Genomic DNA, 15,763 nt, shown 5'->3' on the forward strand with positions numbered 1-15,763 from the left:
GGCGGACTCTCAACCACTGCACCACCAGGGAAGCCCTATTTCTTGCATTTTTAAATGGCTGGGGAGAAAAAAAAAAATCAAGAGTATTTTGTGACATCAAAAACTATACAAAATTCAAGTTTTCAGATCCACTAAGAAAATTTTATTGAAACACAGGTACACTCATTCATTCATGTATTTCTATGGCTACTTCTGTGCTGATTAGTTGCAACAGAGACTATATGGCCTGCAAAGTCAAAAACATTTACTACCTGGCTCTTTACAGAAAAAGCCTGTCAGTCTCTGTCTCTAGTGAGACTATAATGATATGCCTTCCCCTCCTCTCGGTTGACTCTGACTTTCCTCTTCTTTTCTTTTCTTTTTTTTTTTTTTTTTTTTTTTTTTTGGCCGTGCCAAGAGTCTTAACACTGGAGTGCCACGGAAGCCCCTTTGTTTTTTGGGGGGGTTGACTTTCATATAGAACTACAGGTGACTAAATTCCCCATCTCAGGAATGTTTTCCCCTTTTCCAAATCCTAACCATTACCAGCAGCTTATGTGAAGCAGGTAAGCAAAACATTCCTTGTTACTATACAGATTGAGGCCTTGGCGATGCTGTCCCCGTGTGTACAAGGGACGGCTGACGACCCCCTATTCACTTCTAATCTTTCACAGTGGGCTGGCAGGCTAGCAGCTAGGAAAGAGAGCATGCAATATAGGGTACTGAAAGAAATGCTCAAGGAAGCCATGGGAATAATGTGTCTGTCCTGTACCACAATGTCATCATTTACGTGTTACCAGTATAGGTGAAAGTCAAAAAGATATCAACTCAAAACAGCAGAATTTCAAAAAGAAATCAGGAAGAAAAAGCTGATGAGGGGCAAAAGGGGATGAGGAGAAAACCGACAACTTAGAGACTCTCACCAACTGTGGTTAGTGGAAAACTGTGGAGACCCTAGCATTAAAGGGGCATGCAGCCCTCCCCCAGAGGCCAAAGCAGCCTAAGAAGGAAGGTCCCTATGAAGCTGGAACCTCAGCGCATCGGGTATCCTGACGCCCTCGAGCTGCCACGCTACATAAGGTGGTCTAACCCCAGGGATCACTACCTCCTTGCACACCATCTGGAAACAAATAAGAAGTAAGAAACCTGGAATGCATCTCTGTGACTAGTCTCAATAGGAAACCCTGACCTTTTGAAGGCAAGATGTTTTCACCTCAAATTTTTTTCAACTTTACCGAGATATAATTGATAAATAAAACTGTAACACATTGAAAATGTACATCACGGCGACTGATGTACATATACATTCTAAAAGGATTCCCACCACCTAGTTAATTAATACGTCACCTCACATATTTATCTTTTGTTCATGTGTGTGAGAAGCAGATTTTGGAAGGGTGCAGGTGCTGTCAAAGGTTAGAATCTGATCCTATTGTCCACAAGTTCCCGGGAAGAGGAAAGCTCTGAAAGACAGACTCTGGAAGACTTGCTTCCGTAGCAGAAGAGGGAGTTTGGGCTTAAAGTGTCCCCACAGCACAGCAGGGCTCTTCCAAGGGCAACAATACAGTCCTGAGCTGAAATAAATCATCTGATTTACACTGTCTGGATCCAGGAAGACAGGAGTCCCAGGTAGACTGTCCTCCTCAGAAGACCTGGTAAGGTACTGTGTGCAGTTCTAGAACCACACTGTGAGGAGAAAATCTAATAACCATCCTGTCTCCAGTCCAGAGAGCTCTGAAAACAACTCAAGTAAGTGAGACTTTCAACTCGGTAAGTGAAAATAGTCGTTTTCCAACTTCAAAAGGTCCAGAAGGCAGGAATAGGACTAGAGAGTGAAAGTTATCAAGCGACAGATTCTGAGGCAACTAATAATCAGCGATGTGCCTACACCAACCGAGCGGCCTTAAAACTGGTTGGGTCCTCCCCTTGCCGAAGGCACTCAAGCGGGGCCGGGAGGACTGCTCGTCATCAGACACCAGCTGAATGTTCGGCTCCTGCACTAACTTCAGTTAGCTAGATACTCGGACAGTCACAACGCTTCAGCTCTCAGGGCTCCAGGTAACAGTGGTATAACATCAACTGTTTTAAAGAGCATCACACTGAACTTACACGGGGGAATTTGCTGGGCTCACTTTCTCACTTGCCCGTTTCCTGAGGGAATCTCTTTCTCAGTGCAGCCACCAGCCACCCCCATCACCTGAAATGTCCCAAGCTCGCTTCTGACGCAGCATGGCACATATATCTAAGCTCCAGGCTCCTGACAATTAAAAAAAAAAAAAAAAAAAAGTATGTAGACAAAAGACAAAGAAACCAGTAACTGCTATGCAAAAATTAATCAGCTGTTTGAGAGATAACAGATCTTTTTCCTCTTTACCTCACTACGCTCTGAAGCTTCACCTGCAAAGATGTTCAGAGACTTAAGAACCCTTCACAAAAGTCACTCTCTGGCGTCAATACAGACCCTGCTGCTGCTGACCACCCTCTCCCCACCTGAAGGACTCCCTGGCCAGACAAGGTGCAGCACCTATGCAATCACATGCAACGAGGAATGAAACAGCATAGGAACCTTGGGTGGTTATCCCTGAGGATAATGAACCTTGGGTGACAAAGTAAACACTGCGTTAGCGTTTTGGCAGAGACTCTCATACTTGCATAATAAATCCCCTTCTTAGCCTACAGGATATACTCTTCAATTTTTATTTCCTGCTTAAAAAAAATCACTACAGAAGTAGTATTGGAGGGCTTCCCTGGTGGCGCGGTGGTTGAGAGTCCGCCTGCCGATGCAGGGGACACGGGTTCGTGCCCCGGTCCGGGAAGATCCCACATGCCGCAGAGTGGCTGGGCCCGTGAGCCATGGCCGCTGAGCCTGCGTGTCCGGAGCCTGTGCTCTGCAACGGGAGAGGCCACAACAGTGAGGGGCCCGCATACCAAAAGGAAAAAAAAAAAAAAAGAAATAGTATTGGAAAAAATTATAAATTCCAAATTCATACTTCACTGTCACTTTATTTAAAATAATGTGTATACTGCATATGTGAGAAAAACGAACCAATCAAACAAAATCATCATTAACTACTATCAAGGGCCATCCCATATTTAAAACTTGCCTGAGTGGCTTAAGGGAGAAGAGGCATGAAATTAGAAAGAGAAGAGAGGGGGCCCAGCCAAGCCCTCACGCAAGAAAGGGTGTAGAAGGAGGAGGCAAAGAAGAGGACCTCAGTAAGACCAGGCACGCATCAAGGTCAGTCCCCCAGCCATCGTCCTATGACACCCCCACAGGCTTTGTCACTAGTTGCCCCTTCAATTCTTGGGCAGTTTTTCATACGTGGAGCCAAATGTCAGTGCAACTATAACTACCATTTACTAGGGAACCTGCCAAAGCAGCACAAAATAAATCCAGCCCTCTTTCCATGTGAAAGCTCTTCAAATATTTCAGTTATAAGAGAAACAATGCCCTACATAGTCTTCTATTCTCCAGGCTAAATGGCACTGTCGTTCCTTCAACCATATGGCAAATGCATTCCAGTTGAAAGGCAGCATATTACAGTGAAAAGAACATAGGGCTTTTAGTCAGAAAACTGGGCTCAAGTCCAAGCTTGGCCCCTGGTTAACTCTGTATTCTTAACCTCGTTTCCTCACTTATAAAATTAAGGAAAATAACTACCTTAAGCTGTATGGTGAGAGGACCGTATTTAATGAAAGGTACACATGAAATGTATGCTTTTTCAGCCATGCTGCCACGGATGCTCATTAGATTCCACAGTACTAATAACCTAAACCTCATAAACCTTATGAATTAAATTAGTTTTATAAATAAAGTTTTGGAACCCATCCCAACTAAGCACATGTGTGGTGGGGGAGGACAGCGAGAAGCAGAGGCAGGAGAGGAGGTGACTAAGATCCCTGTACTGCTAGACAGTATGCTGGGTGGCATTTATATTCTACACTAGACCTTCAGAAATATTACTTTAACATAAACTTGCAGGTTGTGTTTTGTTCTGAATTTTTATAAACGAACATTAGTAACTGAATTGCCCAAAAATTTTTCTGCAAAATAATGTTTTATTCATTAGAGTGACATTCTGATTATTAATAGATGACTGGCATTCCATCATGATGGAGCTGGTTTGGATGAGCAAGACTTTGACCTGGATGGGTAACACAAAGGGTGAATAACTGTGTGTCTAAAATGTGCATTTCTAACTTCATTTCAAAGTCAAACATAAAAAACAAAATCAGAACCGAAATGCTTATTTTAACTGCATTACCACTAGGGCCAACATAGAAGGGTTAGTGCAGGCCAAATTAGGCTGCATATCAATATAAATCTGCCCTTATTGGGAGGGAATTCCCTCCAGGCCTAACCACTCTAGAGGACCCAGATTATTTTCCCTAAGCATCACCATGAATAATTTAAAGTAGGCTTTACTGGAGGGACAATCTCAATAATTCATAGGACAATATAACAAACACAGAAAAGTTCAGGAAGAAAACAAGAGTCTTGACTGGGCCCAGAAGTTTTGCCATGTCCCCCAGAAGTACTCTCAACTGCATCCATCAGAAACCTCCAGCACATATATCTCACCTGGTTTTTGGGGAACGATGTCTATTACTTGTCAACAGAATAAGAGGATTTGGATACAGTTTATAAATGTGCAAACTTTGCTACCAAGGACTTATATGTGGATCTCCTAGAACTTCATATCCACATTAACCAATTTTCTTATTTTATGAAAATGTTTCTACTTTCTCCTGCAAGATTATTAATACTAATACTGACTTAAAGTAACTTGTAACAACATTTAGAGCAATCTACCCTTTGGTACTTCATATACACTACTCAGAAAGCCCCCACAGACTCACACTGCAATGGTAAAACCCTAGGCTATGCTACTTGTTTATTTCCTGACTTTCCACCCCAGCTCCTATTAGAAAGTAAAGTCTAAGAGTGCAGGGTGTTTTGTTTGTTTTGTTCATGCTGTTGCCTCAAAGCCTAGAACAGTGCCTGATCCATAATAGCCTTTTATTATCTGCTGAATTGAATGAATAAACAGTATATTTATATTATGGAATATTACTATGAAGCCATTAATCACAATGAGTCAGAATGATACCAGCTGATTTAATGGACTTCCCAGAAGTATTAAGTGAGGAAAACAAAAAGCAGAAGTGCCAAAAATATCCCATGTTTTAAAAAGTATGCCCTGAAAACCCATACATTGATCAGGAAGTGGAGAACTTAGAACTTGACACACTGCTGGAGGGACTGTAAAATGGAGCAGCCTTGAAAAACAGTTGGTGGTTCCTCAAAAAGTTTAACATTGCTACCATATGACCCAGTGATTCCACTTCTACATATACACCTAAGAGAACAGAAAACATCTGTCCACACAAAAATTTGTACATGAATGTTCACAGCAGCATTATTCATAATATCCAAAAGTGGAATAAACCAGGGACTTCCCTAGTGGTCCAGTGGTTAAGATGCTGCACTTCCAATGCAGGGGGTGCGGGTTCAGTCCCTGGTCAGGGAACTAAAATCCCACGTGTTGTGTGGCCAAAAAAATTTTAAAAAAAAAGAAAGAAAGAAAGAAAAGAAAAGTGGAATAAACTAAATGTCCATCAACTAATGAATAGATAACAAAGTATGGACTCTTATTTAGCCATAAAAGGAATGAAGTACTAATGAATGCTACAACATGGATAACCCTTGGAAACATTATGCTAAATGAAAGAAACCACACAAAAGGCCACATATTGTCTGATTCCATTTATAACCAGAACAGACAAGTCCAGAGAAAATAGATTAGTGATTGCCAGGGGCTTGGGGGAGTGGAGAATGGGGAGTGACTGTTGCTGGGTACAAGGTTTCTTCCTGAGGTGATGAAAATGCTCTGGAATTAGAGAGTGGTGCTCAATGCACAACTCTGTGAATGTACTAAAAACCACTGAGGTGTGCAATTCAAAAAGCATGGCAACCTAAATGTCGATCAACACAGGAATGGATAAAGAAGATGTGGTACATATATACAATGGAATATTACTCAGTCATAAAAAAGAACAAAATCATTCCATTTGCAGCAACATGGATGGACCTAGAGACTGTCATACTGAGTGAAGTAAGTCAGACAGAGAAAGACAAATATTATATGATACTGCTTATACTTATATGTGGAATCTAAAAAAAGGGAACAAAATGAACTTATCTACAAAACAGAAACAGAGTTACAGATGTAGAAAACAAACTTATGGTTACCAGGGGGTCAGGGGGGAGAGATAAATTGGAAGACTGGGATTGACATATACACACTACTATGTATAAAACATTGATAGATAACTAATAAGGACCTACTGTACAGCACAGGGAATTCTACTCAGTACTCTGTAATAGCCTATGTGGGAGGGGAATCTGAAAAGGAGTGGATATATGTGTATATATAGCTGATTCACTTTGCTGTACACCTGAAACTAACACAACATTGTAAATCAGTTGTACTCCAGGGACTTCCCTGGTGGTCCAGTGGTTAAGAATCCATCTTCCAATGCAGGGGACACAGGTTCCATCCCTGGTTGGGGAACTAAGATCCCACATGCCTCAGGGCAACTGAGCCCGCACGCTGCAACGACTGAGCCCACGCACCACAACTAGAGAGAAGCCCGCACGCTGCAACTAAAGATCCCACGTGCCACAACTTAGACTGGATGCAGCCAAAAATAAATTAATTAAATTTAAAAAAAAACTATACTCCAATAAAAATTTCAATAAATTTGACTCATTTAAGTTGGAAAAAAACAAAAAGGATGAACTTTATGGTATATGAATTATACCTCAATAAAGCTGTTATTTTTAAAAACCATACATGTTTGCAAATGAATACATGAATGAATATATGCATACACGATTCTTGCATTCAAATGAATACACGAACGATGAAGAGTGGTATGAAAGGTTGACATTCCTGGTGGTGGAGTTCGGGGAGGGGAGAGTGGGGTGGGGAGAGGAGACAAGTGTTAAGGCAAGAAGGAAGAGATAAACAAAAAAAGACTAAAAAATCCAAGGCTGATGGCCTTGAGTGGCAGGGGCCGGGCAAAGTTGAATAAGTACGCAATGAGGTAAGCTTGAGGAATAAAAATGAGGGGGACTTCCCTGGCGGTCCAGTGGTTAGGACTCGGCGCTTTCACTGCAGAGAGCCCAGGGTTCAACCTCTGGCCAGGGAACTAAGATCTTGCAAGCCTTGCGGCTCGCCCCCCCCCCCCAAAAAAAAGAATAAAAATGAGGGAACTAGGTTTGAAAAATCCGGCAGGTAATTTGTAACAGGGCAGAGCAAACACACCTGAGTAAGTGTAATGATGTGACAGAGTTTGCAGAAATGCAGAGGCCAGAAAGGGAAAAGAACAAGAACACAGGACAGAAGATTTAAGACTGACCCTAACCAGGGACTTCCCTGGCGGTCCAGTGGTTAGGACTCGGTGCTTTCACTGCTGGAGCCTGGGTTCAATCCCTGGTCAGGGAACTAAGGTCCAGCAAGCCACCAGGCCAGGGCTGGGGGGTTGGGGCGGGAGGCTGGGGGAGACTGACCCAAACCCACCAAGGTTTAAAATGTGCAAGAAGACTCAATAGCTCCTGCTCAAGAACTCTTGGGCCTGGTGGGGTAGAACAAACTATGACCAGGAGACACTTCCAGGGAAAGAAGGGAGTGGGACTCAGGACACTGGCATCTCCTACATGGGAGGACAGGGGCATCTCTTGGAAGAAAGTGTCCAGTTGTGACCGTTCTGGAAATCAGCAGCCCCAACAAACTGCTTCACGACTTCCCACGGGACGAGGTGCCCCTGGAAAAATGGCTGAGTTGGGACTTTCCCCAAGAACATGAAAAGTGAGAGAGGAAGAAAGGGACAACTTTCATTTTTAACAAGTATTTCCTGACAAATCCTAACACTGCCGTCAGTTTCTTTGCCTCTTTCCCAAGCTTAATCAGGGTCTTTTTTTTTTTTTTTTCGTTTGTACAAACTCAGTTCTTTTGAAAAGAAGTGTAATACGGGGCTTTTTTTTTTTTTCAAGAGACAAAATATTTTTCCCCTTTAACATTTCTGTTTTCCCTGGGCTATATGCACAAGAGACGAACTTGAAATTTAATATCTTCATCTCTTAAAACTTTACCATCCAAAAACAACAACAACAATAAAAACCACCACCACCAAGACGGAAGGTATACAAGGGGAAAAAGGGAAACAACATGAAACAAATGCACATTCCTTCCAGAGCCCGCAACAAAGGTGATATAATAGACATCACAGACAGAGTCTCCTCCGTCAAGAAATTAGATTTTAATTAGACACTAAGACACAATTAAATGGACTTTGCAAGTTGGTGTGCGTGGCTGGGAGGTGTCTCAGGGATGGCGGGGCCAAGTGGACCTGTAGTGAAAAGCTCCTCAGGGGCAGGGACTAAGTGACCCACTTCCTCAGGACCCATGCCTGACAAACTACTCACCCAGCAGATGCAATGACACGCACCCCACTCTGCACTGCGGTGTCCCAGCTGGTGGAGAAGAGCAGACAAAACCAGGGAGCCAAATCCTAACTGGACAGGGTGCTGGACAAGCCTGCAGGAGACAGGATAAGGGATGCCTTTCAGGCCAGGTCCTACCTGAGCTGAGTTCTGAAGGATGAAGTGAGAGAAAAGCTTTCCAGCAGAGGAGACTGGAGAGAGCTCCAAGGACCAAGAGCTCAACGAAGCACCTAAAAGGAGGTGGGGGCAGGACAAGAGTGGCTGCCAGAGCCCAGTGACACCAGGCTAAGGATCGGTAGATCTGATGGTAAAGATAGTGGGAGCCGTTGAAGGATTTTAAATTGTGCAGAGAGCAGGGCAGTAACCGTGAACAGATTAACATTTTAGAAAGAAAGGCAGGGGCAAACCTCAGGATTTAACCAAAAAATAAAGACAAGAACTACAATGAAGATGTGCAAAAAGGTCAGGGAAAACACTTAACAGATCTGCATTCTCTTCTTCTGGACAAATGTCCTTTACAGAGTTTCCATGTTATCCTTTGAAAATGGAGAACTCAGGTGGGTGAGAGCAGTCAGTCCTCCCAATGTGAACATGAGTATTTGAAGAATTAAAGATTGCATTATTAATTTTAATTTGAGACACTTTTAAAATGTATGCTTGATACACATTATATATTGTAGTTTTGTAAGTACAAAAGAAAATTTACAATAACTAAATCTAAATCTAGTAAGATTTTTTTAAATCTTTAAAAATTTTTAAGATTTCACAGACACAATGGACATCTGTTACATTCACTTTGGAACTGGACAGGGTGCTGGACAGCCACTTCTCCCCTCAGCATATCTGAAATATAATCTGTAAGCCTAATTTCTTGATGGTCATGGTGTTTCACAGCAAAAGACTGGGGTCACAATACTAAAAAGTTTCGGAGCTGACAGAGAATCCCCACAGGGGGTTCTTTACCTCGGCAGCCAGTCTATTCAATACTAACAATTCCAACCACCAGGAGGAATTTCCCTGCCTAGGCTTATACACACACAAAAATATCCTGACATTTTACATCTGGTAGGAAAGGATGATCAGAAGTGTCTTTAATACCAAGCAAATTCAACAGAGCCTTCTTAGTTGCCTGTGGATTGGGACAAATGACCACAAAGTAACTCATATTTACTCTTAAAAAGTAACCTATATTTTAATCTTAGCAAAAGCCCCAGGAACATTTTCACTAAACTCCCTTACAACAACAGCAAAACAATAGATTCTACGTTCTCTTTATTCCTAAAAATACCTCATTGTGATAAGAAAACCAGCCTGTAGTTGCCATTTATTACAATCTCATTTACCACCATTTACTATCACCATCATGTCACAGAAGATGCTTTAATTTTAGTATCAAGAAAATTACATTTTTTAGAAAGGGAAGTCCTAGTTGAATAAATTTAGTTTTATGAAAAACTCCTTATATTGTCCTCGTTTTTCTTAATACACTGAAGTCCACTCAACAGTTCATTTCAGGGGCCTGACCAAGAGTCTCCGAGATTGGTTCTCACCAGCCTTACAACACCACCTGGTCTTTGATGAAGGACCACAATGTCATGGAACTGGTGAGAAGGCCCAGTTCTACCCCTGGCTGAAGAGGACTAAGTAGGCAAAGATCCATTAAACATTAAAATTGGCAACTCAAGCTCCTTTCCATCTCCACCCCCAAACCCCACACTTTACAGATGGGGAAATGAAGCCCAGAAAGGAAAACCGACTTGCCCAAAGCCATAAAGCCAAGAGAATTTAACTCACCTACTGACACCCTGCCACTGATCCTCTACTGAGGTGGAGAGTTTGCGTAATGACTATGGACAAGTTAGCCACGTGATTTAAATATGTATATGGTTATACACCAAGTCTTGATGTATTATGAAAACCCATCCCTAATAATAATTTTGAACCAAAGCAATACTATCATCTGAGTCATCTAAAATATAAGATGGGGCTTCCCTGGTGGCGCAGTGGTTGAGAGTCCGCCTGCCGATGCAGGGGACACGGGTTCGTGCCCCGGTCCGGGAGGATCCCACATGCCGTGGAGCGGCTGGGCCCGTGAGCCATGGCCGCTGAGCCTGTGCGTCCGGAGCCTGTGCTCCGCAACGGGAGAGGCCACAACAGTGAGAGGCCCGCGTACCGCAAAAAAAATAAATAAAATAAAATAAATAAAATAAAATATAAGATGTACTTTATGGAGTCAGTTATAAAGAGAACCTCTGCTTCAGAGAAATCCCGTCTCAAGAGGACACACTGCAGATACACGACCCCAAAAGTTCAAGTTTAAAACAGAAATTTTGATACAAACCTCACCTTAACCAATACTGCTATAATCACTTCCCATTCACTATGTTGCTGAACTGCACACTTAGATATTTGGACTGTTGCCAAGGTGCAGAGTGATTAAAGCTTTTCTATGGCACAGTATTCACTTTCTTTTCTTTTTTAAAAAAATTTATTTATTTTATTGATTTATTTTTGGCTGTGTTGGGTCTTTGTTGCTGCGCGTGGGCTTTCTCTAGTTGTGGTGCGCGGGCTTCTCACTGCAGTGGCTTCTCTTGTTGCAGAGCACAGGATCTAGGTGCACTGGCTTCAGTAGTTGTGGCTCGCGAGCTCTAGAGCACAGACTCAGTAGTTGTGGCACACGGGCTTAGTTGCTCTGCGGCACGTGGGATCTTCCCGGACCAGAGCTCGAACCCATATCCCCTGCATTGGCAGGCAGATTCTTAACCACTGCGCCACCACGGAACCCCTCACTTTCTTACTGAAAATGAATGTCAAGAAAATCCCTACATACGTAGAGTATGCACAGGCAACTAAAAAGCATTCTCCAGCTATCTCAAGATGCTTGGAGTACACTCATTCAACGGAGAAAAGGAGACATGTTTCAAAAGAAAAAAATTACTGGATCAGCTATCTCTTTATAGAAAAAAATCTTACCTAGGTCAATACCTTACTTCTCCTTACCCTTCTGCATCGATGTGTCTACTTGATAACCTACCCATATTACAGTGATGTCTGCTGGTATCTACCAAGCCCCAGGCTCTGATTTCATCTCAAGATGCAGCCCCCGGGGTGAAAGCAAACATTTTTTAGTCTCTTGCATCTGTTGCAAACTTACAAAACATTATCAATGGCTGAAGATGATTTTTTTTTTTTTAATACAACACAGACATTTCCCCCTGTGGTCAATACAGGACGGCGAATTTATGGGAATTTTCCCTGGGTCCTCCCGTGCTTGCCCGCGAATTACCAAGGGCATTAACAAATCAAGATTCTTTGCGCTTGAATGATCACAGGAGTTACTTGGTTTTGTAAACGGGCCGAAACTGAGTGGAAACTGTTTCTTTTCCAGTCATCTCCAGGGGAGCTGCCCAGAAACGAACTCTGATGTCTTAAACGTAACCACTGAAGCCATACAATGACCACACTGCGGGAAAGGCAGAATTTCCTCGGCAGAACACAAGATTATTCACATCCAACCTGATGCAATTAACCAGGTCTGGAGAAAAAAGGACACTCCTCCTGCTCCGGGCTGACCCCGCCGGCGGAGCTGGGCGCGGGTGGGGGCGCGGCCCGGCGGAAGCAGAGCCCGCAGGAGGCCCGGGTCGGCCGCCCGCCGCATCCTCGGGCCCGGGGATGGAGGCCGGGGACTAAAGGACTGGGGGTCAGGGGCTATGGGGCGGTGGCCCCAGCCTCTCCTGGCGCGCGAGGAGAGGAGACCGGTGGGCGCGGCCACAGAACCAGCCAGGCCCCAAGCAGCCGGGACGCCCGCCGGCCGGGGTCGCGGCTTCGGCTGCCCGGGGGCCCGCGAGGGGATGGCGCAGGCGCGCGCCAGGCGGGGGACCCGGGAGGGGACGGCGCAGGCGCGGGCCGCCGGGGTCTGCGGGGCCGCCGGGGCCTGGCCGCGCGGGCGGCGCTGAGGAGAGGGACGCTCCCACCGCGCACACTCAGGGCACCCGGCCCCGGCTCTTACCGCGCGGCGCCGCCTCGCTTGCTCGCTGGCTCCGGGATGGGGCCGGGCGGCGAGCTCGCCCGGTGGCGCGGCCCGAATCCGTTGAGTCCGGCCTCGGGGCAGCAGCCAACCCCGCGGCGCCGTTCGTCCGGCCCGCCCAGCCTTCCTCGCGGCCCACGCCCCCAACCCGCCCCTTGTCCGTCCCACACGGCCGCCGAAGACTGCGCAGGCACGGCGCAGGCCCCGCCCACACCGCCCCCGCGCAGGCGTCTGCGGCACAGCCCACTCGGCTCGCCTCCCTCCCGGCTCTGGATCGCGCAGGCGCCGTACCACGCGGCTGGCCAGAGAAATGCCTCAGGCAGGCAGTGCGCATGCGTGAGGCTTCCTGCTCGCACTCTGCCTGGCGGATGCTCCTGGAGGATGCACTGGGCTCTGCCGAGTGATGTGTTAACGCTCCATCATCCCCAAGGCTCGGCTTAGCCCAGAGGTCCACCATTCATGCTAGGCTTAGCCAAGAGGTCCAACATTCAGGGACGTGTCTATAGCGTGCCAAGGACGGCGCTGGGCTTGAGCTAGACAGTGGTGGGAAAACGTAGAAGCCCTGCCCTCCCGGTGCTCCCCGGAGATTTGGGGGGAGATGGGATGCAGGTTTTAAAAAAAAGCACAACTTCTATAAAAATTATTAATTAATTTTTGTCTGCATTTGGTCTTCGTTGCCTCGCGCGGGCTTTCTCTAGTTGTGGCGAGTGGGGGCTACTCTTCATTGCAGTGCGTGGGCTTCTCATTGTGGTGGCTTCTCTTGTGGAGAACGGGCTCTAGGTGCGCAAGCTTTAGTAGTTGTGGCACGTGGGCTCAGCAGTTGTGGCTCGCGGGCTCTAGAGCACAGGCTCAGTAGTTGTAGCGCACAGGCTTAGGTGCTCCGTGGCACGTGGGTTCTTCCTGGACCAGGGCTGGAACCCATGTCCCCTGCAGTGGCAGGCGGATACTTAACCACTGTGCCACGAGCGAAGCCCCAACATTTCTTTATTGGTCCTAAGTCTAGACAGAATTCCTTTTTCTTCCTGTGTCAGTTTTACTGAGTTATATTTTTGCAGGAAAATGTCTTTTGTTAATGTTTTCCAAATCATTGGCATAACGTTGTTCATGTAATTCCCTGATGGTTTTTGTTATAATCATTGTTTCTTTTTGTTTCTCAATAAATTTCTAATACATTTACATATTTCAAAATTCAGAAAGCACCTTCTCAACCCCGTCTCCATTGCTGTAGTTCCTCTTCCCAGCTGCAGGTAAATGTATTCAGTTTCTTGATAAAAATAGTTTTTGAATATAAACAAATAACCAAAATAAGCAGATTGGTTCTTTAGCTTCCTTTTTTTTTTTTTTTTTTTTTTTTACACAAATGGTAGTCTACTATACATAATGATCTGTACCTTTCTTTTTAAAACCGGAATAGCCATGATGGTTTAATAGTCTGGAGATAATCAATCATTCGACATTTGTGTAGGACTTAGGTCATGGTCCTCATCACCAGACAGCCTGGGTTTGAATTCTGGCTTCATCACTTACTAACCATTTGTCTTTGCATTTCAGTTTCTTCATCTACAAAATGGGAGCTGTTATGGGTTGGGGGGATTAAGTGGGATAATGCATGAAGGGAGCTTAGCATGATGCCCAGCGCCCAGTAAACACCTGGTGACTGTGAAGGGCATTCATGTTGCATCTGTTTCAGCATTTACAGTTCAAACGGGACTCAACATCATTTAGATCTTCACGCCAGCCCTGTAAGAACTGCATGGAGGACAAGAGATATTTTTTTTTATATTAAAGTACACAAAATAAATATACAACTCAATGAAATACAAAAAAGTGAAGGTCAAGAAAAAGAACTTGAGCAGTTGCCAAGTCCCTCCTCTCCCCTGCCAACACTACATCCTCCCCAAATGTAACCACATTCTGACATCTAACTCAGGATGAATATGGGCTGATTTTGAACTTTAAATAAATGGAATTGTATTGTATTGATTTCCTAGGGCTGCTGTAACAAATTACCACAACCTTGGTGGCTTAAACCAAAAGAAATGTATCATCTCACAGTTCTAGAGGCTGGAAGTCCAACATCTAGGTGTCAGCATCTCTGAGTCTCCTCAGAAGGCCCTGGGGGTGGATCCATCCCTTGCCCCTTCTACCTTCTGCTAGCTGCCTGCATTTCTTGATGTTCTTTTGCTTGTGGCTGCATCATTCTGATCTCTGCCTTGGTCTATGGCCTTCTCTGTGTTTGTGTGAAATCTCCTTCTGATTCTTATATAAGGACACTCATGATGGCGTTTAGGGCCCACCTGGATAATCCAGAATAGCCCCCCCATCTCATGATCCTTAATTTATCACATCTTCAAAGACCCTCTTTCCAAATAAGGTAACATTTATAGGTCCCAGGGAAAGACTGGATATCTTTAGGGGGCATTATTCAGCCTACAGCAAGTATCTTTTTGTGTCTACCCTCTTTCACGCAACATGAATTCTGTGAGATTCATCCATCTTGTTGCATGCATCTGTGGCATGCAAAATGAATTTCATTTTGGTTGCTGTGTAATATTGAACTGTATGAATTTACCATTCCATGGTTTATCCATTCTATTGATGGACATTTGGGTTGTCTCCAGTTGTGAGCTATTTGTGGAATGAAAACTGGATTAAGCAAAAAAAGATTCCTGGAGTCTCCAATGGGAAGCTATATGCATCCTTGGTACACACCCTTCTAGGTTACCTGATTCTGATTCTGCGGGGGCTTTGGGCCTTATATTGTCTTTGAGCTCTTTTGCAATATTGTAGAAAATTGACAGCAATGCGAATAATTCTTGTCCAAGGACAACCCACCCCCACAGTGGAAGAACCAGTCTTGCCTCCAAGTTCATTTCAATATTTCTGTTCTATATACGTGTCTGACCTTGGAGTTCTCCTTTGAACTGATGGTAACACCTTACTGGTTCCCTCACTTAATGAATGAGTTAAGTAAACTCTTTGATATATGTTTATTTTATATTTGTATAAGAGTCATGACTTTACCTTTTTAAAACATTACCCTTTAACATTAGGAATAAAGTTCCTATGAACGTCTTTATACACAGCAAAATACTTTTAATGAACGAAAACTACTAACCTAGATTTTCTGCCATTGAAATTCCAAAGCAAAAGCGCCATTTTCCACCAAGCGGGAGGCTACTGACATTTCCTGAGTAGGAACCAGGTCTGCTGACCCGCACCTGTGCAGGGTTGGGTGGGTGGGTGGG

The 15,763-nt window shown here is 44.5% G+C and overlaps 1 protein-coding gene across 2 annotated transcripts in view; it reads right to left on the reverse strand.

Annotated features, from left to right (window-relative positions):
- Window positions 1-12,652, reverse strand: part of SPECC1L (sperm antigen with calponin homology and coiled-coil domains 1 like) — a 121,821-nt gene extending 109,169 nt beyond the window's left edge. For both annotated transcript variants that reach the window (XM_007451041.1, XM_007451040.1), the window contains exon 1: window positions 12,498-12,652. The gene's annotated coding sequence lies outside the window, so the exon portion shown is untranslated. The remainder of the gene's footprint in view (window positions 1-12,497) is intronic.
- Between the last annotated feature and the right edge of the window lie 3,111 nt (window positions 12,653-15,763).

Source organism: Lipotes vexillifer, unplaced genomic scaffold (genome assembly GCF_000442215.2).
Source record: "Lipotes vexillifer unplaced genomic scaffold, Lipotes_vexillifer_v1.1 scaffold1783, whole genome shotgun sequence".
Lineage (NCBI taxonomy): Eukaryota > Metazoa > Chordata > Mammalia > Artiodactyla > Lipotidae > Lipotes > Lipotes vexillifer.